Source organism: Rutidosis leptorrhynchoides, chromosome 4, assembly GCF_046630445.1.
Source record: "Rutidosis leptorrhynchoides isolate AG116_Rl617_1_P2 chromosome 4, CSIRO_AGI_Rlap_v1, whole genome shotgun sequence".
Lineage (NCBI taxonomy): Eukaryota > Viridiplantae > Streptophyta > Magnoliopsida > Asterales > Asteraceae > Rutidosis > Rutidosis leptorrhynchoides.
The window spans coordinates 587,922,845-587,947,849 of NC_092336.1; positions in this window are offsets into that span (position 1 = coordinate 587,922,845).

The following is a 25,005-nucleotide window of genomic DNA, read 5'->3' on the forward strand; positions in this document are numbered from 1 at the left end:
CATCGCTACTCACGGTCGTAAGTGAATGATGTCTAGGTTGCCATTTATGGGTAAGCTTGTGGATCTCGAATGCCATGACTTAGATTCTGGTCAAGAGTCCTGGGCCCCCGGTTACATCTGGTCATTCCTGACTTATTTGATAGCAACGAAGTTTGAGTAAAGTTATACAATGTCTTGCTAAAGATTAACCCGAACTTTCTAAAATTGGAAAATTACTATAAGTGGAAACTTTCCATAAATAGTAACCTTTCGAAAATGGAAATTCTTTAGTGAACCATTACTATCAATATAGTACTATATACTATTGTCTGTTAGGCAATGTCTGATCATACATTCTATCTCTAGGTTGAGATCTCGGTCACGTCCTTCTGTTCAATTCTTTCGTAGAATACTCTTTTGTGCTACTAAGGTGAACTTCATAGCCCCACTTTTTACTGTTTCATAACTGTTTTATAATTTTTGGGGTGAGACACATGCTTGCTTTATAACTGTTTTACGCTTAGACACAAGTACTAAATTGTTAACTATGCTGTCATGCTTTGATTCATGCTAAATCCCTACCGTAATATCGTTAATTGCTACGTTTAAATGCAAACTTAATTATTGTGAATAGGCCTATTGAGAGTAACGTCTCTAACCATTCGACCATTGGTCTTTGGTTACATAATAATGATTCCACGACACTGACAGTACAAGGTGTCATAGGGTAAACTTGTTTAGTAGCGATATTATAAAATGCAGCAACACTTTTAGATTGATATTTCTATATCAATCAACTTTAAACTAAATCTTGTGGTATAAAACTTTGGATATTATTTATAAACCTGTGAATTTCACTCAACCTTTTTGGTTGACACTTTAAGCATGTTTTGTCTCAGGTGATGATTGAGCTAGCTGTTTGCAACTTTGTGATGATAGATTTGATGCTTGCATGGAGTCCACATCGCATATTATATTTTAGTTCATAAACATTTATTTTACGTTTTAATAATAATGTAAACATGTATTACTGCTTCCGCTATTTTATTAACAAAGGTTTTATTTAAAAAGTCTCATATAGAGTCGTTCTCGTTTATACAACTGTGTTATGATATGATTGGTCACAATTACCCCTGGTCCATTTTGGGGGGTATGACAGCTTAGAGCCCATAAAACCTCGGTCAATTACAAAGTCAAGACTAGCGAGACTATTCCTAGCTCAGTGCATGCCTGTACCACAAAGGAAAGGGGACAAGCTCACTTTCCTCTGCAGGCTTACCAAAAGGGAAAGTCAACTAGTGATCCAAAATCATTGGGAACTAGCGAACTGGTATGGAAAGCCATTCCATCCCACTTATAAATAGTATAGAATGCCAGAAATATTCCACATTCAACACACACACACACACACATAATAGCTCAATCATGTTATACCATTTGCTTCGGTGGCGTAAAACAGTCCTCTGACTGTTACCTTCGGGGAATCGCCAACGAATATAACCAAAATCATAATCACTCAATCTCAATCCCTGTGACTTGCATATCCCCATATCAATACTAAATACCGGTTATTGTACAAACAATTGGCCCCATCCGTGTGACTCACATCTTATTCATTTTGTTGAGCATGAACCGACGCAATGGCGGACTCCAGTCACATACCTCCAGGCTTCACGCCACCCAGAATCACACAAGCCTCAGATTCAACACAGCTAGATTTCTCAACTATGGGAACCTTAACCATGTCACCCGCTGTGACGACCCGGAAATTTCCGACTAAATTTAAACTTTATCTTTATATTATTCTGACACGATAAGCAATGTTTGTTAAGTTAAACCTCAAGGATTTTAAACTATTTTTATACATTCATTTAAACATCGACCAAATTCCAATGATTCACGAACCATTAAATGAACATATATGAATATGTATGTATATGTGTATATGTTATAAATTGAAAATGTCAACAAAGTATTTAAACGTATAATGCTTTATATGAACGTATTTGTTTCAATATGATTATCGACGAAATAAAAAAAATATATTAAATGATTGAATTATCAGAAACATTGAATTATGATTACAAGTCTCTGCTGAGAGGTCCACTATGATTTGAGAAAATCTATTCCTCTTAACGATATTCGGAATAATTTGTAAAGCTATTTATAAATAAAAATAAAAAGTGTCATTTATGAAAGTTAGACAAAAGCTAGTGGAAAATTGGTTTCCATAATATTCTATTAATCTATTTTCAAACGTATAAAAATATTTTCAGTTTAAAAAGAACTTTATTATTAAAATGTATATAACTTTTATAAATATCTAGAATCACTTTTGACAACTCATTACTTAACCAGTATAATAAATATAATGATATTTATATTTTATTTCATTAAATATATATAACGATTTAAATTAATATTATATATATTTATACGCGTATTATACATACATAGTTTTTATACTTTTACTATACTTTAACTTTACCTTTACTTTACTTTTACTTTACTTTAACTTTAATAATTCACTTTAATAATTCATACTTTAATAATTCACTTTAATAATTCATACTTTAATAATTCACTTTAATAATTCATACTTTAATAATTCACTTTAATAATTTACTTTAATAATTCACTTTAATAATTCATACTTTAATAATTCACTTTAATAATTCATACTTTAATAATTTACTTTAATAATTCAAAAATCTATTATAAATAGAATTCAATAGGTTTCATTATTTCATAGAAACTTGAAAATATATTTCTCTAAACTCTCTCAATCGATTTATATATATATATATATATATATATATATATATATATATATATATATATATATATATATATATATATATATATATATATATATATATATATATATTTGCTCTGTATTATTTCAAGATATTATTAGTATACATAAAATATTACGATGGAGTGATGTCCGAGTGATTTCAAAATAGTTTTTTGAATGAGTCGAAGCTATGGAGGTGATGGGTATGGTTCATGGGTATGCTCGTGAGGTCAATCTAGTGTTTATCATCTCCGTTGCGTCTACGTACTTTCCTGCAATATTGAATCTCAATATTGATACGTGAGCACTCATAACTTAACTTTTATATATCAATAGTGTATCCCTGACTAGTGCTCGAGTATATAGGATTATGCATGCTTGTACATTCGATATTGTCCTTAGATAGGTTTGTTGAATCTTGAATTAGATACATATGCTACTGAGATAGGGTATATGATATGCATGTCATTGGAAAGCTAGCGAAAAATTAAGAACTTTTCATTTAGATATCGAATGGTTTCGATGAACGGATTAGAAGTTATAGTCAACTGAATTTTAGTATTATTGTTAAAATGATTATTATTACTATCGTCGTTATTATTTTAATAGAAATATCATTGTTATTATAAAATATCATTATTACTATTATGTTAGTATTATCATTTTATCATAATACCATTTTTAGTAAATATAAATATTGTTATAGAATAATAATAATTATTATTACAAAATAATACAACTTTTACTTATTATTATTATGATCAATATTATTTTATCAAATAAATAGGGGATACAAAGATATTTTTCACCACGCGTAATATAATTACATTAATAATACTTACCACTATAGTTTTACGATATTAAGTGAACTTTATAAATTTTACTACTTAAGATATATAAAAGTATATTTTATAATATATAAACGTTAATATAAATTTTTATTAATAAATGACTTTTATTATTATAAAATCTAATAAATATATTTAAATATATAAAACGACTATAGTTAAGTTATATAATAAACATGTATAAATTTTAGAAGTCATTTTAAGTCAAGTTGACTTTTGCAGATTAGTCTCGAGCATTAGGATTGTGGTACACTATGACTTGACCAAAAATTGTTAGACAAATATTGACCAACATATAAATATATATAATTAATATAGGTTCGTGAATCCGAGGCCAACCTTGCACTTGTTAAATGACGTTATATGTATTTTTACTACGAAATACAGTATGGTGAATTTCATTTGCTCCCTTTTTATATATATTTTTGGGCTGAGAATACATGCGCTGATTTATAAATGTTTTATGAAATAGGCACAAGTACTAAAACTAATTCTATGTGGGTTTAAACCAGAAATATACCCTTAGCTTGGTAACATTAAACTACTTGTCTATCTACGGTAGGCGCGAATCCTAAAGATAGATCTATTGGGTCTGACAAACCCCATCCTGACTATGGGATGCTTTAGTACTTCGAGGTTATTTTAAACACACCTGATCTGGTGTACTTCAGAGGGTAAAACATGAACGTTAAGGCTTGTTACCGGGTGCCTACAACTTATAGAATACTTTTATACACTTGCGAGTGTACATATATTCATAAACGAAAATCTTGTGGTCTATTAATATATTGAAATGATTGTTATGATAAACCTATGAACTCACCAACCTTTTGGTTGACACTTTAAAGCATGTTTATTCTCAGGTATTAAAGAAATCTTCCGCTGTGCATTAGCTCATTTTAAGGATATTACTTGGAGTCATTCATGGCATATTTTGAAAGACGTTGCATTCGAGTCATTGAGTTCATCAAGATTATTATTATGTCAATTATAGTTGGATGTATTATCAAATGGTGTGCATGCCGTCAACTTTCGTTGTAAAGAAAGTTTGTCTTTTAAAAACGAATGCAATGTTTGTAAAATGTATCATATAGAGGTCAAATACCTCGCGATGTAATCAACTATTGTGAATCGTTTATAATATATATGAACGGGTCCTTTCATTTGGTATCAGAGCGGTGGTCTTAGCGAACCAGGTCTGCATTAGTGTGTCTAACTGATAGTCATTAGGATGCATTAGTGAGCCTGGACTTCGACCGTGTCTGCATGTCAAAAGTTTTGCTTATCATTTTTGTCGGAATTGCCTGCTTATCATTCTTAGTCTAGACACGTCTTACTGCATTGATTGCATAAATAGTGTATAGACAAAATTTATATCTTAGCGTATCTGCTAATCCATATCTTAGCGTATCTGTTACTGTAAACTTTGCCTGACATATTGTAACGACCCGGATTTTTCCGATCATTTTATACTTATGAGATTAATATTTACATAAAATAAACCTTACCAACATGATAAGCAATCCAAACTGTTGAGACTTATGTTTTTGAAAAGAGTTTCACACAACGTTTGACCGTCCAATTTGACCGATGATATCACGAACTATATAACACACGATAATTATACGATTATGTATATGTACATATCTATACATATTTAACATGATTTAAGGATGGTTTAACATTTCATTGTGAACTAACAACAATGAGTTATAAGTATACTTTGAGACCACTAACTTAAGTTATCAAAACGATAACTATATGTAACATTCTTTGACATATATACTTACAATATATAATGTGTTGGTGATCTATGTGACCAATATGATTTAAGTGTAATGGGATTAATTTGTAATCTTGATAAATATCGAACAAGTTTGGGGAAGTGTGGAGTGCACACTTGTTTGAACTTATCTTGATTATGACGGGGGTTCGGGGGCAGCGCCCCCGATAAGCGGGGTCCAAGGGGTGGCAACCCCTGGCGGGGTCCAAGGGGCAGAGCCCCTGGCTGGGGTCGAGCTGTCTTTTACAGTTATAAACCGGTTTATTAACTGTTTTTTTTTGCTAACATTGCTTTATTAAAAATGTCTTAAAATTTTATTTTGGCCCGGTTTGACCCAAAAATAAAAGCCCAGTTTTGAGCCTCTTTTACAGTTATAAACCCGTCCATATTTGAATTCTTGTTCCGATTCCTCAAAATTTCTACAAGTATATCTAGGGTATATGTAACCGTATCATACCCAGCTTCTATACGTGTTTACTATTGGTATATACCAACAATAAACTTCAATGATTAGCCACTAGACATGATGTTACATGTGGGAACCAGCCATTTAACCTCATGTGTGACTTTTGTGCAAGAAAACAAACTAAATCTCCTATATATCCATCCCATAATCATGCTATTTTGCACACACACACATACAATTTCATTTCCAATTTTCTTTCAAGTTAATTCACTCCCTAATCTCTCTTCATTTACCTACTCAAGAACGTATCAATATAGTCATCCGATTTCAAGGAGATTACATCCAATCTTTCAATCCCACTCCACCACTCTTTTGATTCCAAGATTTTCCTTACCTTTTCCAGTAGCTTTGTCCAAGTAACTTGAGGTAGTAACCTTATTCATAACCTTATTCGATTCATATTTATATAGCTATCTTATTTTGTGTTATAAAATTTTAACAACAAGAACATAGTTTGAGTGATTTCAAACTTGTTCGCAAACTAAATAGATCCTTCTAATTTGATTTTTAAAAACACTTCAAGACCTATAATATATCATATTATGACAAAATCGGATTAATCATATCTTGGCTAATTAACATAATATTTAATATATATTTACTTATGATTTTATTTTATATATTTCAGGACCACCCATAAACAACACGAGAAGATTAATCATAAGACCTCATGATTGTACGCAACACGTCATTTGACAACACGGTACTTTATGTACGCAACACGTCATTTGACAACATGGTACCATGGGTCAAGATTAATTCTGATCAACACGAATACGATGGGGTCTTTATTTATTTTATTGAGCAACTAATTGTGGACCACTAATATCGGACTGCTAACTACGGACTAAGAAAATATTAAAAGTATTATAAGTATATATATATATATATATATATATATATATATATATATATATATATATATATATATATATATATATATATATATATATATATATATATATATATGTAACGATTACTTGAAAAGAAAATATGTTGATATATTATATATATATGGTTAGGTTCGTGATATCTATCGGAGACCAAGTCGAGTTAAATACCTTCAAGGCAAAAGTGAGTATATAGTCCCACTTTTAAACTCTAAATATTTCGGGATGAGAATACATGTATTTTATGATTTACGTTATGGACACAAGTGATTAAAAATATATATTCTACGTTGAGTTGTACCACTGGCATACTTCCCTGTAACTTGGTAACTATTATTTACATGAGGTATTGTAAACGCGAATCCTGTTGATAGATCTATCGGGCCTGACAACCCCAACCGGACTGGACGACCAGTATTCAACGGTTGCACAGTACTTCGTTTCGGTGACTACACTTGGTACGGTGTAGTAAGATTTCATAATAAAGGGAATATGCGACGTGATTAAATATTAAGTATGGTTATCAAGTGCTCAACAACTTAGAATATTTTTATTAAAACGTTTATATATGAAATCTTGTGGTCTATATTCATAACGCTGCCGGCATTAAACCTATATCTCACCAACTTTATGTTGACGTTTTAAGCATGTTTATTCTCAGGTGATAACTAAAAGCTTCCGCTGCAACATGTTGAATTTAAGCAAGATCTTGAGTATGCATATTTGTGTCAAAAATAAAACTGCATATCGGAGGATTTGTAATGTAAAATATGTTGGAGGTCGTATTGTTATTATCACATGTAAAGTTTGTAAGTCTAAGATTATCGCTAAACGATAATCATTATTAAGTTGTTTAAACCTTGTATTTGTAATAAAAGCTATGGTTTGTATTGTAAAAACGAATGCAGTTTTTGAAAAATGTCGCATATAGAGGTCAATACCTCGCGATGAAATCATATGTTATTGTATTCGTCCTTATGGTTAAGGTCGAGTTATGACACATATCACGTAAATTCCTCCGTAATCTACAAAATCTTTTGCGCTATATATATATAGATATTCTATGTAATTAGAATACCACCCGATAGCCAAAAAATCATTTCATATCGAAAAATCCTTTATTCAATCGAACGAAATGGAATTCGTCATTAGTTCAAGTCCCTCGAATTCCGATATGGAATCTCACTCAAGCTCCAAAAGCAGTGTGACCGGAATGGATCAACCAATTAGCCATCATCTATTCTAGATGTTTTGGGGATAGGTTCGTAGCCTCCTCAATAATTGGAGACAAGAAGAATGTGATCCCTTCCATCCACCACATTGCCCTCTTGGCGATGAACCTGAAGCACTTACCGGCGAACCGGTCCGAAACACCATTTTCTCTCTCATTTCCAGAGTATCTCGTCACGATTATATACTATATTAAATTCTAGATTTTATTTATCCGCTCGTCCGAACCGACAATCATCCCGGTGTAATAGAAGAAGTCAACGAGCTTCGCGCTCGAGTAGTGGCTTTAGAGAATATGGTGCAAGGGTTACAAACACCAACAAATAACGAAGTATTAATTTACAATTTCAATTTTATTGAATAAATACTCCGTAAAAGTTATGTAATTTCTAAAGTCTTTAGGGATTATTTAGTTCTAGTTTCAACCGTAAATCAAATGAGTTTAATTTAATATTAACTCATTAAATCTATGTTACATCTGAAGAAAATATGCACATATATATTTTCATAAAGACTGTAATAATATTCTGTTGTACAAAATATTAATTGTGAAATTTTTTTTAACGGGTAGGTAATACCCGAGAGATATATAAATTCAAAATTAATATGTTACATTTTTCGAATCTGATTAAGCAAATCATCAACTATACTCCCAAAATCTCACAACAATATACATTCTTGTATAGTAATCAAAACAACCATTCTCACCCAAATTTGATTACGCATTCTGATTTTGACAAATTAAAATCCAAGTCATGATTTAACAGAAGACATCACTCTTAGATTCCTACATATTTCAAAGCTATACTTTGGCTTCAAAGCTGTGTTAGAACATCATATGTATATTAACGATTACAAACTGTGTTCAAACTCTCCGAAGTTTTCGAAGACACTTCAAACAATGAACAATCGAGATGATGATCCAACCACATATTACCTACATTTATATACCTAAAAAGCTCTCGAAGCCAAAGTCATAGTTCGACGCGTATCCGTGTCAGACCCTTTGGCATTTATTAGCTAAAATGACTTTTCAATTCCTTTTCAAAGTAGACAGTTTTGTCACAGCTCCAGCAAGTCAACTTCGACTTTTCAGTCAGACTAGTCTTATTATAACCTCGATAGATACGTTGCCCTTTCGTCATCGTTACTGGGGACCTTTCATATCTCGCCACCTTAGCAATAAACTTACCAACAACTTCAATTATCTTTGACTTTTCAAAAAATCATTATATTTATTGAAATCACATCATTTACTCATTCGCATCTTGTAACGAGAATTGTCATACGAATCATCGGAAAACAGTAACCAGTATTTTGAAATCTCGCAGCATGTCTACGCCAACAGTTATATGTGTACGTAAAATGTCTATCTCCTGGACTTACATACTTTGAATGTGAAGTTCTGAAAAATATTTTGAACTGCAAACTGGTTCTTGAAATGCTGACGAAGCATCAAAAACTGTAAACGATCTTAACAGTAAAAAAGTTTGATGACAAAGAATAGTAAGGTGGTAAAGCTGAGAAAAAGAGAAGGTTTGGAACTAGAAAACGGATTGAACAGACTATGAAGGAGGCTGTGGACAAATCACAAAGACTAAATCTGCCTTCAAAGAATCTAAATGATTCAGTGCCTGCTAAAGTCATTAACGAATACCTTACTCTTTATTCTAAACCTTTACAGAAAAATCTTCATCATCATCCATCAATATTAAAAATTCTAAGATATTATCATATCTTTCATTATAAATATCCACGATATTTCTGAAGATATTTTCACAACTAATCTTATCTGAAGTCATTTATCTCTTTGCGCTATCAGTGTTACATCATATAAGAAACTATTAGTTTCTATATTCTATAAACTTTCGAGTTTAAATTATGAATGTTTTGAAGTAGTGTTGGGAACTGAAGCATGAGTTAGTATAATATAATGACACTTGATCAACGTGATTATATTACAGTAAGTCATGCTGAGTTTCTAATGGGACATGACGATTCACAGACCATGCCGTCATTATGTTCCATGTTACACGACTCTTGTATTCTATTTAATCTCTAAAAATATCAAGAATATATTTTCTTGATGATTCGGTCTTTTCAGGGTATTCTGGTAAATTAATAATCAAGATCGTGCCATTACCATTTCCTTCTTAGAACATTAACTATGTTCATTCTGAAATTCATATCTACGAATACTGGACCATTACAAACGTTGCTTAATCGCAAGAAGAAGAAACGAAAGGACAAAACTCCAAAATAGAAATTGGAGTATAAATCGTAGCAAATAGAAGGGAGCATTAACTGTGGATGTCAATGATTATAGAAGACAAAAGCAGGGGCTTTAAAATATAAGGGAAGATATAAAACCCAACAACCACCCAAAAATTATAAACCGTATATATCGATGCATATAGCAATATAAAGACACGGAAGAACTAAAAACACTATAAAACCGAGAGTATAGTAGAAGTAAATAGATTCTTCCGGAGGCAGATGAAAAAGAAGAACGACAGATATGAAAGTGAGGAGTATATCGAGAATCAGTACTGGATGAAGCATATTGATAAATACTTTAAAATATGAGTTGAGGGAGAGAGAATAGAAGGTGTGAGTTGTAAGAAAACGAAGGAGGTGGATTTATAATGAAATACCCGACAGAGAAATCAAGATGGATTATCGTATTAATTCGAAGAGAATCATAATCTCCTTAATCACCGAAGCATCAAATCCAACATAGATTACAAAGATTTTCTTTAAATTCGGAGATCAATTGTGATGATGTCAAAAGATATGACGAATCACTATAATCTTATTTCCTTCATTTACGATAACTTCCCTCATACGCTTCGAGTAATCGAATTATTTTATCCATACTTCTTAGACATGATAAAACTTCATAATCGTTACGTCATAATAACAATCTCATTGTTAGCCATAACGACCTCTATCAAATTTCGGGGATGAAATTTCTTTAACGGGTAGGTACTGTGACGACCTGGAAATTTCCGACTAAATTTAAACTTTATCTTTATATTATTCTGACACGATAAGCAATGTTTGTTAAGTTAAACCTCAAGGATTTTAAATTATGTTTATACATTCATTTAAACCTCGACCAAATTCCAATGATTCACGAACCATTAAATGAACATATATGAATATGTATGTATATGTGTATATGTTATAAATTGAAAATGTCAACAAAGTATTTAAACGTATAATGCTTTATATGAACGTATTTGTTTCAATATGATTATCAACGAAATAAAAAAATATATTAAATGATTGAATTATCAGAAACATTGAATTATGATTACAAGTCTCTGTTGAGAGGTCCACTATGATTTGAGAAAATCTATTCCTCTTAACGATATTCGAAATAATTTATAAAGCTATTTATAAATAAAAATAAAAAGTGTCATTTACGAAAGTTAGACAAAAGCTAGTGGAAAATTGGTTTCCATAATATTCTATTAATCTATTTTCAAACGTACAAAAATATTTTCAGTTTAAAAAGAACTTTATTATTAAAACGTATATAACTTTTATAAATATCTAGAATCACTTTTGACAACTCATTACTTAACCAGTATAATAAATATAACGATATTTATATTTTATTTCATTAAATATATATAACGATTTAAATTAATATTATATATATTTATACGCGTATTATACATACATAGTTTTTATACTTTTACTATACTTTAACTTTACCTTTACTTTACTTTTACTTTACTTTAACTTTAATAATTCACTTTAATAATTCATACTTTAATAATTCACTTTAATAATTCATACTTTAATAATTCACTTTAATAATTCATACTTTAATAATTCACTTTAATAATTCATACTTTAATAATTCACTTTAATAATTCAAAAATCTATTATAAATAGAATTCAATAGATTTCATTATTTCATAGAAACTTGAAAATATATTTCTCTAAACTCTCTCAATCGATTTATATATATATATATATATATATATATATATATATATATATATATATATATATATATATATATATATATATATTTGCTCTGTATTATTTCAAGATATTATTAGTATACATAAAATATTACGACGGAGTGATGTCCGAGTGATTTCAAAATAGTTTTTTGAATGAGTCGAAGCTAAGGAAATTATGGGTTATAGCTATGGAGGTGATGGGTATGGTTCATGGGTATGCTCGTGAGGTCAATCTAGTGTTTATCATCTCCGTTGCGTCTACGTACTTTCCTGCAATATTGAATCTCAATATTGATACGTGAGCACTCATAACTTAACTTTTATATATCAATAGTGTATCCCTGACTAGTGCTCGAGTATATAGGATTATGCATGCTTGTACATTCGATATTGTCCTTAGATAGGTTTGTTGAATCCTGAATTAGATACATATGCTACTGAGATAGGGTATATGATATGCATGTCATTAGAAAGCTAGCGAAAAATTAAGAACTTTTTATTTAGATATCGAATGGTTTCGATGAACGGATTAGAAGTTATAGTCAACTGAATTTTAGTATTATTGTTAAAATGATTATTATTACTATCGTCGTTATTATTTTAATAGAAATATCATTGTTATTATAAAATATCATTATTACTATTATGTTAGTATTATCATTTTATCATAATACCATTTTTAGTAAATATAAATATTGTTATAGAATAATAATTATTATTATTACAAAATAATACAACTTTTACTTATTATTATTATGATCAATATTATTTTATCAAATAAATAGGGGATACAAAGATATTTATCATCACGCGTAATATAATTACATTAATAATACTTACCACTATAGTTTTACGATATTAAGTGAACTTTATAAATTTTACTACTTAAGATATATAAAAGTATATTTTATTATATATAAACGTTAATATAAATTTTTATTAATAAATGACTTTTATTATTATAAAATCTAATAAATATATTTAAATATAGAAAACGACTATAGTTAAGTTATATAATAAACACGTATAAATTTTAGAAGTCATTTTGGGTCAAGTTGACTTTTGTTAACTTTTGCATATTAGTCTCGAGCATTAGGATTGTGGTACACTATGACTTGACCAAAAATTGTTAGACAAATATTGACCAACATATAAATATATATAATTAATATAGGTTCGTGAATCCGAGGCCAACCTTGCACTTGTTAAATGACGTTATATGTATTTTTACTACGAAATACAGTATGGTGAGTTTCATTTGCTCCCTTTTTATATATATTTTTAGGCTGAGAATACATGCGCTGATTTATAAATGTTTTATGAAATAGGCACAAGTACTAAAACTAATTCTATGTGGGTTTAAACCAGAAATATACCCTTAGCTTGGTAACATTAAACTACTTGTCAATGTACGGTAGGCGCGAATCCTAAAGATAGATCTATTGGGTCTGACAAACCCCATCCTGACTATGGGATGCTTTAGTACTTCGAGGTTATTTTAAACACACCTGATCTGGTGTACTTCAGAGGGTAAAACATGAACGTTAAGGCTTGTTACCGGGTGCCTACAACTTATAGAATACTTTTATACACTTGCGAGTGTACATATATTCATAAACGAAAATCTTGTGGTCTATTAATATATTGAAATGATTGTTATGATAAACCTATGAACTCACCAACCTTTAGGTTGACACTTTAAAGCATGTTTATTCTCAGGTATTAAAGAAATCTTCCGCTGTGCATTAGCTCATTTTAAGGATATTACTTGGAGTCATTCATGGCATATTTTGAAAGACGTTGCATTCGAGTCATTGAGTTCATCAAGATTATTATTATGTCAATTATAGTTAGATGTATTATCAAATGGTGTGCATGCCGTCAACTTTCGTTGTAAAGAAAGTTTGTCTTTTAAAAACGAATGCAATGTTTGTAAAATGTATCATATAGAGGTCAAATACCTCATGATGTAATCAACTATTGTGAATCGTTTATAATATATATGAACGGGTCTTTTCACCCGCCACTCCGGCTATACTCGTCTCGACGAATCCCCATGGCTCGCATTCCGCAGAACCACCACCGTTGATAGATAAGAACTTCATCTTGAATAATTATGATCATATCAGGTCGGTGATAAAGAACTTAAGGGACACAGGGGTCTTGCAAAGTAGAAGGATGCTGACGTACGAAAGCGAGGATTACGACGAGGCGATGGAAATGGAACCTCCGAATCAAAATTCGCAACCTAGAATCCCGCCAGCGAACTCGTCGGCAGAAACTATGACTCGTGTGGGGGAAACTCCCAACATCTCTCAGGTAACCCTAACTATACCTACTTCACCCCTCTACACTTGTAACACGACAGCTCCGACTGTGTCCCTAGCATCCCAAGCACCAAATAGACATGTACCACCTCCTCACCTGAGCTGGGAAAGCTTCGGGCAACCCAACCAATATATATGGGCCCAAGGAAACTCCCATGTCACCCCTAACATACCATGTGTGGAGGTAACCCCTGTAAGCAACCAACCAAACTCTTCGGTACAACCAGTAACCAACCACGCCTACTTCCAAAATTGGAACCACCCATCGCAACAAATGATCACCACCTGGATATATCCTCCTAACCAAGGGGGAATGTACTACACCCAAGGTCACCAGATACTACCCCCTATCGTAGCCAACAACAACTTCTGGATAAACCAAAAAACCCCGTTTGTGCCCTACATCCAAAATTGTGCATTCCCCGATGGAATGAAAATACCCTCGCACCTAATTTACTACGAGGGAAAAGACGACCCGGATGATTTCCTTAGTATATTCGAGGGTGCAGCACGAATGGCCAAATGGGACATACCTGTAGCATGTCACGCATTCTCTTACATGTTAAAGGGAGATGCTAGGGTTTTTTGACTCCCTACCAAAAGACTCCGTAGCTAGCTTCGATGACCTAAAACGGCAATTCGGGTCTAAGTTTAGTCAGCAAAAGCGACATAAGAAGAATCATGTGGTCGCTCATGGGATAAAGCAGAAGGATAGTGAAGGTTCTAGAGCCTTCCTCACTAGGTATACCAACGAAACACAACAAATTCCCAACCTACCAGAATCCCAAAGAATATCTGGGTTGCTCTACGGATCTAGGATCAGGCCTCTCATTGAACACCTCAGCCGAGACCTACCAAGCACTTACGAAGCTTTGTTAGTAAAGGCATATATATGGTTAGATGCTAAGGAAACAGCCGGTAACTTCGTCCTAGACGACATCCCCATGAATAGGCGAAAGGATAAATCAGAAAGAAGGGACGATAAACATGGTAGGAAAGAGGATAGAGGGAGATTCCACCCTTACCGAAGGGAAACCAGAGCTGGGATCCTGGGGGCATTAATAAAAACTCCCAAGGAAATCCTAACAATAGAAAAAGCTGCCGACAAGTTCAAAGCCCCGGGAAAGATGTCCAACAGAGGAAGAAATAGGTACATGACCAAGTTTTGTGACCTCCACAATGATTTTGAGCACGATACGGATGAATGCTTCAACCTTAAAATAGCCATTGAGGAGGCTGTTAAGTCGGGCAAACTGTCCCATCTCATAAAGGGAATTCGGGAACCAAAGAAATAGAGGGTACAGGAAAAGAAAATGGAGGATACGAGGAAAGAAGTAGAAAATGCAATCCTGGCAATAGATTCACACCATCCCTATAAGAAAAGAGAAAGATGTCATATCATCAGAGAATGGAGTGAAGTGTCGTTCCCAGCCCTCGATACCATATGTCCTTTAAACCTACCGGTCACCATAAATGGAAAGATTTTCAGCAGAGAGGTACAAAGGATATACCTCGACAGTGGAAGTGCTTGTGACGTGATGTACGAACATTGCTTTGAACGGCTAAGTCCCGCCATCAGAGCACGGTTAGGTGCCCCAAGAATACCCTTAGTTGGATTCTCCAGAGAAAGGTGTTGGCCCATCGGAGAAATTGATCTCGACTTCACAATAGGGGAACCACCATTAGCAAGAACAGAAACCATTGATTTCGTGGTAGTCCGAGCAAACTCCCCACATAACATCCTGCTCGGGAGGGTAGCTATGAAAAAGATGGGAATAATCGTATCCACGGTGCATCAAATGGTCAAATTCCATACCCACGAGGGGATCGGCACCCTCGCATCAACGTATGATAGGAATAAGGTAATCTTAGCCATAAAAGAAACAATGAAAGAGCCAACCGAGTGTGTCCTAGAAGCTTCGGAGAAAGATCCCCAAGTAGAAAAGATATCAGTAAACCCGATGTTTCAAGATCAGCAAATCGGCATAGAAAAAACTTGCCAGCATCCACCAATCAAAAGCTCCGGAAGTTACTACAAGCCAATGTGGATGTATTTGCTTGGGAAAATAGCGATATGACCGGGATACCACGAACCATCAATGTAAAAGGGTCGCCCTTTGTAACGGAGCATCGACTCAATGAGCACAAACACCTCGAACCAGTGCATCTGATGTGTGCGAGGTGTACTAGGAAGTAGTATTATTTTTACAACGAAATACTACTAAATATGATACAATTTTACACAAGATATTTATTTATTTATAGAATGGATATACCTAAACCTTGCTACAACACTTATAGGCAGTGTACCTAATCGTACAGTAGTGTAGTTTTTAGTAAGTCCGGTTCATTCCACAGGGAAAATTAAACAAGCTTAACGCTATATTAGTTTTAAAAAATACAAATATATATAAGTAATATTATTATTATAAAAAGGGGGAGTTTTACCGTTTAATGACCGGTTTATCGATTTTAAAACTTTAGTCGCAGTTAAAACCTAATGTAAAATATTAAAAATAAATATAACTTAATTTAAAGCGTAAAGTAAATAACGATAATGAAATTGCGATAAAAGTGCGAGAAAATAAAATTGTGATAATTAAAGAGTACGATAATTAAAGTGCAATTAAATACAATGACAATAAATAAAAGTGCGATAATTAAAAGTGCAATTAAATATGAAATAAAAGAATTATGCTTATTTAAACTTCCGTAATCATGATGTTTGACGTGTTGATTTTAGTTTCTTCCCATGGGTTAATTGTCCTTTGTCCTGGATTATTTAATATGTCCGTTTGGTTTTTGTCCATAACAGTCCATCAGTCATAAATATAAAGTGCGAGTGTCCTCGTCAAATTATCCTTATATCCGAAGTCAAATATTCCAACTAATTGGGGACTTAAACTGTAACAAGGTCTTAATACTTTGTTTAATAATTACACCAGGATATCGACTGCGTGTAACCCAAGGTTTTAATACTTTGTTAACAATTATGCCAAGTATCCTTGTACATAATTCACCCCTGTTTTAATAAGTTTATTAACTATTAATCCATTCCCGTGTCCGGTTAAATGAGCGATTATTCGTACATATAAATATCCCACCCATCGTGTCCGATCGAGTATATATGGTTATTTATAGGTATGTCTAATTGTAAATCTTTATATTAAATTAACAAACTATCATTTAATTAAACAAATATAAAGTCCATTAATAGCCCATAGTCTAATTTCCACAAGTGTCGTTCTTTTGTCCAAACCCCAATTATGGTACAAAGCCCAATTACCTAATTTTAAATATTTTAGCCCAACATCATGATTACTTCGTTTTAAATAAGCATAATAATAACTTAGCTACGAGACATTAAATTAAAAATAATATTAACCATAACTTACAGTGATTAAAAATAGCGTAGCGTTACACGGACAGAATTTCGAGTTATACTCTTACAACATTCGCTAACATACCCTTATTATTGGAATTTAAAATTAAAATTAAAATTAAAATATAATATATATATATATATATATAAATTTACGTTTATAGATAGAGAGATGGATGGATATATGTTGTAAAAACTGAGCCAAAACACGCGAATTTATAGGACCAGACCTGATACTGCTCACCATGCGATCGCATGGCTTTTTGCCTTCCAGGCCATGCGATCGCATGGCTCCTTTTTCCAGCCCACATGTTGTTGTTTGCATTCTGCTGATGGTTTATATAATAATATATAATATATAAATAATTTATATAATTATTTAAATATTATATTTTATTCTTGTGCATAGTAGACTTGTAATTTTTAGTCCGTTGGTCGAGCGTTGAGAGTTGACTTTGGTCCCGGTTCCGGATTTTTGAACGTCCTTGCGTATAATTTAATATCTTGTATTTTGCGTTTTGCGTCTTGTACTCTTGTAATTTTGAGACGTTTCTTATCAATAATTGGAACCACTTTGATTGTATTTTGTACTTTTGAGCTTTTTGGTCGTTTGCGTCTTCAATTTGTCGAATTTGTCTTTTGTCTTTACCTTTTATTATTTAAACGAATATCACTTGTAAATAGAACAGTTGCAACTAAAAGCTTGTCTTTCTTGAGGGATAATGCTATGAAATATATGTTCGTTTTTAGCATTATCAAATATTCCCACACTTGAGCATTGCTTGTCCTCAAGTAATATAGTCTTGAAATAAAAATACTAGAATCACTTCTTTATTCTTCACACTTTGTACATCAGTGATTTCTATACGGCGGTATAAACAATAATAGTAACGTTGTGGTTTACAGTCCCACATGATTATAAAAATTTAGATCCTTTAAGAAAATTGGATCTTTATGAAAACATTTGATCTTTTGAAAATTTAATCTATCTTTTACCCTAGATAAGTTTTTCGGAATAACCCTTCACCGGTGTTGCAAAATGTTTTTGTGGGTTTGGTGGGTTTCAGATTTGAAAATTTTAGCTCAAAACTTGTGGTTTTGTGTCACCCACTTGCTAACCTTGTATTGGGAAAGCAACACGTCCAGTATACTTGCTCCGTATATTACCTGTCGGTAAACTACCGTCCGGTTGTAAAGGAAAGCGTTGAACAAGCAACTGTTAAGGCAATGTCCCCTGACATGCTTTTAATTATGGTCTATAACGTGTCGGATGCAATTACTATCCTTGGTAGGAGAAATAGTAAAGCTCACCCTATAGTTTTTCGATTTGGCACAAGGTCCTGTCTTCGACCATACTATGCAACCACGGTTCTTACGGTTGACACCCGATTTGGTTCAGGTAACCTAATGAATTCCAGGTGAATTCCTAGGATTTTACGTTCAATGGTAATGAACGCATTGAAAATGGGTTTTCAGAAAACAAATCGGTTTGTAATTTTGATCAAAATATTTTCTCGTTCAAGCTCGAGTTTAGATATCATCGAATTCCATGAGTTTGTAATTCTCAATATTTAAGATCAATCTCTAGGATTGAGTAATATCAGGCTTAAAAGCTGATTTTTGATCTTTTAAGGAGATTATCCTTTCTGGGGATCTGATTCATTAGTCTTATCCAGCTAATTTGCACGGCGTCCTCCCCATTGTACGAGACAGATCCTCTCATGGTTAGGATAAGTCTGACCACTTGGCGACCCTGTTTGATGCTGAGGTCCGTGGATTTCCTGCTGATTTTAGAGATGACTTTTCTAGATTTTTCGTCAACCTACAGCTGGTCTGGACGACAACTTCATGACCTAAATCAAGAAGCGCGTTTCTTTTTCGGAAGACTTTACTTCATTTTAATGATGGAATTGATTCATCGTGTAGCTCCATCTTTCTTTCAAATATATTACAGTAAATCGGGTGAAACTGATTAGTTTAGTCTAAAGCAAAAGTATCTTCAGTTATTTGTACAAAAATATGTGGTATATGTTTTAAATAACTTGGTAAATTTTCCCACACTTGGCTTTTATTTTCCTTTTTATTGTCCTCTATTCCATTTTAAATGAATTCTAACATTTTGGTTTGTTTCTCAATTTATGTCCTTTCCGAGGTAACAATAATTTCAGTGTTAACACCTAGTTTTATCGTTCATAAATATGTATAAACATGATTTTGAGTTCATTTAATTGAAAATTTTGAAAAATTTTACTAGAATTGGGTAGTCAGTATATAAGACTAGGGTTGTTCTTTATTATCAGAGAGCACTAGATTCTAATACAACTACTGCTTTACTAGTATTTTTAATGGTAACCAAGTGTATAAGTCAAAAATTTTAAAAATCCGAAAACATTTAACCCCTTCCCACACTTAAGATCTTGCAATGCCCTCATTTGCAAGAAATCAGTAACAATTTAAATTATTGAGGGTGTTTAGCGTAGAAAAATAATTAAATTTTACCAAATTTTCCAAACATATTGGCGTTTGTTTGCTGAATGATAAATGGTGCACATCATTTGTTCATTCCGTCATGTTGTTACATCACATTTGTTTTTCGTTTTGGCGTCAAAATTAGTAGCTTTTGCTGAACTTAATGCCAGTCTTTGAAAATGCGCTGTTTTACCCTGTTTTGTACAATCTACCCTTTCACCACAATAAATCAAATTCATACAATCGGGTAGTAGTAATTCAGCGGGCGTATATATCTGCAAAGCCCTGGCCATGTCCAGCATGGACATCCTGTACATCCTACGGCCAAGTATAAACCTAAGAAAACTTCTATCATCTAATCTATCTACATCTACATTTAACGCTATAGTGCTCATCAGCTCAACACACCATTCCTTATATACAGGTCTACGAATGGTGAATAAGTGTTCCCAATCAGTAAAAGAAGAACTGCCATACCTTTGGATCAAATGCTCCCTAACACGGTCAGCAAGTTGAACCCTTTCCAAAGGATTCCAATCAATTACCCTAGGCACCTCTACATCTTTCGTTACTAATTTGAATTTATTACTTTGATATGCCGGGTAATCTCTCCAGCTTCTATCGAATCTCAGATTAGGATGCAATGTATATTTAGGAATCGTTGGGTATTCTAGCAGCGGATGCATCGGTACTACTATGAATTCATTATCAAACTGTAGCGGATCATAGTAAGGTACATGTTGATCAGGCTGATGTTGTTGTTCCTGTTGTGGTTCTTGTTCGGGTTCTGGCTCGTATTGCGGCTCATATTCTGGTTCTGGTTCCTGCTGTGGTTGTCTAGATGATGATGAAGCACCAGCAGTATCGGTTTTCCGCAAAATACATTAAACACAAAATTTGTGCATGCAAATATGCATTAGTGTTAGCAAAATAACAACTTAAATTAACCACAATAACATGTTCAATCAAAATTAAACTTATACACATTTTCACATTCTACACTTTTTCAAATAAGCTCATATGAAAATGTATACAAAGTTCATAAGTATTTAACTCAAATAACATGTCAAAACAACCTTTACTAGCAATTAAACAAGTCTCTAATGGCAATTATATCAAATTAATCAAGTTCGTGAATTTTAAACCTAAAAAGTCTACTTTAATCTCCAAAAATCATGTTTAGGATCAAAGTTTAGATCATTTAACTACCTAAACATGTTACACTATTTAATTTAGTAATAATTCATGACAAAAATTGGCCATAACCTGTTTATATCAAAAAGCCCCAAATTGCTCAAGAACACAAACCCTATATTTCTAAAAATTTTGAAGTTTTTGGCTTCAAATCATGTTAAATAGCAACAATCTAGGTTATACATGCATAAAATACTATCAATTTAACACTAATTACAGTAGAAATTAACAAAATTGCATTAGGTAAAATATTGATAATTATCACAAAAACTAGAAAAATTTATGAGTTTATGGGTGTAATTTTTACCTTTTTGTTGAAGAATCCGAACCTATGCATGATTAGAGCAAGAAATTTGACGAATTACGGTGAAAAAATGATGAAATTTGGTGAGGATTTGAGAGAGTTCGTGTGTGTGTATTGTGGTGGTGTGAAGAACACAGCTCTCTGAGCTTTTTTTTCTGGCCCGTTTTTCAGCTCCATGCGATCGCATGGAGTTGAAGTTCAAAACCCATGCGATCGCATGGGGTCCCGGGTACAGTGATTTTGGCTTCTTTTTTTATTTTATTTTTATAAAAACCTTATAACTTAAAAAAACATAAAATTAATTAAAAATTAAAATTTTGTTTCTTTTTAGGATGAGGGCGTTTCGGATCGTTGTCCTAGTCCGTCCCTCGACAAAATTTTAAAATTTGTCAATTTTTAAGCGCGGTTTTAAAAGTAAAGATTTTTGGGTTTTTTAAATGTTTTTGGTATACTTTAATTCAATAAGATTAAAAATAATGATAATAAAAGTTCTCGCCCCTCCATTTTGTAAAGCAATTTCAGTTCAATGATCTAGTCTTCAACTTACGACGAATTTTAAAAATCACTTTTTTAACTTAACGAAATAAAGTAAATTTTTGTTTTTAAATTCACACAAAACATAAAATTAAAAATTCATATTAATAATATTTAAAAATTCACACCAAACTTATATTATATTTTTGTTTTTATACATACAAACTTATATTAAAAATATTAATTTTTCATATATTTACAAACTTAAATATATTAATTTTAAAAAGTTTACAATAATAATTTAATATTTAAATATTAATTTTAAAAACATGGTAAAAATAAAATTAAAAAAAAAATCTTTTTGGTCTTTTATCCCACTTTAATCAATCAAATATTATCAAAAATATACGCCCCTCTTTTCGGTAAAGTAATTTCGGCTATATTACCTCGTTTTACTCCTGACGAATTTCTGAAATATTTTGGGTTGATTGATTAAAGATATTTATACCTTAAGAATAAACGGTAAATTTCGCAGTGATGTAATAAATTTTTGTATGATATCAATAATTTTGGTCGCAAAACCTAATTTTATTGAGTACCAATTTAATACTTTATAGCGAACGATTTAGCGTTTATTATCAAAAGGTTAAAAATAATAAAAATAAAAATAAAAACTGTACAAACTTACCTGTGAAATAGAATTCTTAGTGACTTGCTTTAGCCCATTCATAAGATAGTCGGACTAATTGGTTTTCCATAGCTACATAGGCGTAACCTCGAGCATTCAATGTTTTTTCTTCGAAACATATGAACGGTCCATCTCTGCATAGAGTAACGAATTCGGTATTGGAATATGTCTGATTCGTCGAGCATTTTCCTTCGTGTGACCATTTTCCGCATTTGTGACATCTTTCAAGGTGTCGTGCTCTTCTTTTCGCTGCGGATTTTGATTTTCCTTTACCAAATTGTAACTTATTATTTTCGTTCCTAGATTCTTTTCTTACTCCATCCAATTTACCTCTGATTAATGATACTATTTCACTTGGAAGGGTGTCATTATTACGTTTAGTGATCAAAGCGTGTAGCATTAGACCATGGTTTAGTTCACAGGAAGTATTCATCTCGTAAAGCCTAAAAAAAATAAAAATTCAGAATGGGGGGAGAAGACTAGTTCTTTAGGGTCTGCTAGGGAAAGACCATTCGGGTTCCATTCTCGGAAACTACACAAAAACAGAACATCTAACTCTAATAGAAATACATATTATCCTTTAAAGACTTGATTCTCCCCACACTTAGTTAGCTGTGGTGTCGAAATTGTGATTAACTTCGTTGTCAACTTCCATTGGACTATCTATGTAATGTTTAACTCTGTGACCATTAACCTTAAATTCAATCCCATTTGAATTTATTAATTCTACTGTTCCGTATGGGAAAACTCTTTTGACTATAAATGGTCCAGACCATCTTGATTTCAATTTTCCAGGAAATAGCTTGAATCGTGAATTGAAAAGAAGAACTCTGTCTCCTTCTTTAAATTTTTTTGAACTTCTGATTCTTTTATCATGCCATTTCTTCATTCTTTCCTTATAGATCAACGAATTTTCGTATGCTTCATGTCTTAATTCTTCTAATTCGTTTAATTGACTTAACCGTAGACGTCCGGCTTCATGTAAATCAAGATTACATGTCTTCAAAGCCCAAAATGCTTTGTGTTCAATTTCTACTGGAAGATGACATGCTTTTCCCTAAACGAGTTTAAAAGGTGTGGTTCCAATTGGAGTTTTGTAGGCTGTTCTAAAAGCCCAGAGAGCATCCTCCAATTTAATGGACCATTCCTTCGAATTTGATCCTACGATTTTCTCTAGAATACGTTTTAAAGCTCGGTTGGTATTTTCAACTTGTCCACTTGTCTGTGGATGATAAGCAGTGGAGATTTATGAGTTACTCCATATCTTTTAAGAACTTTCTCAAGTTGATTATTACAAAAATGAGTACCCCGATCACTTATTAAAGCTTTCGGTGTTCCAAACCTAGCAAAAAGATGTTTTAAAAAGTTGACTATAACTCGTGCATCGTTAGTTGGGAGAGATTGTGCTTCCACCCATTTAGATACATAATTAATGGCAACGAGAATGTAGAGACTATTATGAGATTTTGGAAATGGACCCATAAAGTCAATACCCCAAATGTCAAATACTTCACATACTTGAATGACATTTTGTGGCATTTTATCACGTTGACTTATTTTTCAGGCCCTTTGACAAGCATCACAGGATTTGCAAAGAAGGTGTGCGTCTTTGAAAATTGTAGGCCAATAGAATCCAGCATCGTAAACTTTTCTTACTGTAAGTTGAGGCCCATAATGCCCTCATGTTGGTCCTGTGTGACAATGGTTTAAGATTTGACTGGCTTCATCTCCGAATACACATCGGCGTATTATTCTATCGGGACAACTTTTAAACAAATGTGGATCTTCCCAGAAATAGTGTTTTATATCACTAAAAAATTTCTTTCGTTTTTGATACGATAATCCTTTTTCAAGGAATCCACATACTAAGTAGTTTGCATAGTCTGCAAACTATGGAATTTCATTATAATCTATCTTCAATAGATATTCATCAGGAAAGTTGTCTTGTATGGCCGATTCATTTAGAACTTCTAATTCGGGATTTTCAAGACGAGAAAGATGATCAGCGGTGAGATTTTCTGCTCCTTTTTTATCTCGGATTTCTATATCGAACTCTTATAAGAGTAAGATCCAACGGATTAATCTTGGTTTGGCATCTTGTTTTGAAAATAGGTATCTAAGAGCAGAATGGTCAGTATAGACCACCGTTTTAGCTAGAACGAGATATGAACGAAATTTGTCAAAAGCAAAGACA